This window comes from Dendroctonus ponderosae, unplaced genomic scaffold (genome assembly GCF_020466585.1).
Source record: "Dendroctonus ponderosae isolate FM_Combo_2020 unplaced genomic scaffold, Dpon_F_20191213v2 Dpon_F_20191213_3, whole genome shotgun sequence".
Classification (NCBI taxonomy): domain Eukaryota; kingdom Metazoa; phylum Arthropoda; class Insecta; order Coleoptera; family Curculionidae; genus Dendroctonus; species Dendroctonus ponderosae.
Window position 1 is genome coordinate 6,863,027 of NW_026018508.1, and position 1,580 is coordinate 6,864,606.

Genomic DNA, 1,580 nt, shown 5'->3' on the forward strand with positions numbered 1-1,580 from the left:
TGAGATTTTTAAAGGCGCGCCCGCTGGAGGGATAATTAGGCTATTAACCAGGACTTATTTGGAGGAAAACCCGTTTATTTACGACAAACACGAATGAATAAACCATAGTAAATAATAGGAAATTGTTTAACGTTTTAGCTGACGCAGTTTTAAACAGGGCAATTGAAGAATAATCAAGAAATTTGTAAAAATCGGGAGCGAGTGCTTTCTACAAAGGTGAGACGTGAGACGTGAGACTTAGCCGCTGACGACATTTTGGGATAGAAAAAGTTCGTGAGTTTATGTGAGCATTTTGAGCAAAATTAGACAGGTAGAAACATGGACAATAAAACCGCAGCAATTAAAGGTACTTACCGAGCCAAGTGGTAACGGTCAGAAGTTTAATCTTCCATACCGTCGAAAATCTGTTCAAAAAAAAAAATGAATAGCATGTAATCTGTCAAAAACTAACATACAAAACGATAGCCCACTCTCTCGCACTTTGTTGTACCCACGCTGCCATCTATGAACGCAAATGCACAGCTGCTTTCTAATGCCCGTATGCACCGACATACTTTAATCGCGATTAAGCCTTAAACCGGTTTAAAAATCGTAAACGGTATGCACCGTGGACTATTTTGACCTTAAACGCGTTTAACTTTAATCCGCCAACCTCCGAGGATTAAGTTCTTAAACTAGTTTAACTACAGAACATAACCTCTGAAATTGAGGGTTTTGTTATAGATAAAGACGAGGTTTTGTTTTCGTCCTAACAAATTCTAGTCGGTTCGTGTGTTAACTACTTGGAAAATGGAGTTGGAAGAAGAAATGATATTAGACGATGATATTGATGTTTTAGAAATAATTGATTATGGTTTTCCAAGGAGACAATTACTCCGCACAAATTATTTCAATGCACTTGACGAAATGTCTTTTTATAGACGGTTTCGTTGAACAAAGCCGGCCGTTTTTAGATTGCAAGAAGAAATTGGCCACCTAGAATATCCCAGTATCCAAGATTTCTATACTGCTTTAATTGCAAGATTCTGGACATCGTTTTTACATAGTAAAATCGCCAGTAATTTTGTGATACCTTATTGGTAAATTTTCTCAACAGTTAATAACGGTTTTCACCGTTAATATGTCTTTGCCTAGAAGAAAAATCGTTATCTCATATCATTTTTGGCAACTAGCCGCAATGGATGGCGGTTATACTTTTTCCCTTTAACGGCGATATTTAACACGAACGGCGGCACATTCATTGGAACACCGCGTAAAAGTTGATTACTCGAGTCACTAAGACACGGTTGCCTTACAAGGTTTAACTAATCCGCCGCTAAATTTCAACGGTGCATGCCAGCTGGGTTGTTAAACCGGATTAACTTTTAAACGCGTTTAGTTGATCGCGATTAGATAGCTTGGCGGTGCTTACGGCGGTTAGTCATGTAATAATATTAAGATATATTAAGATAAATTATTCATCTTTCAGATAAAAATGTATTTAAAATAAATATATACTTTTTAAGTTTTCTAATTATATTTTCTGCTAATTGCGGAATTTCTAAAAAAATAAATTTTCCCAAGTTGCATACTCTGAGAAC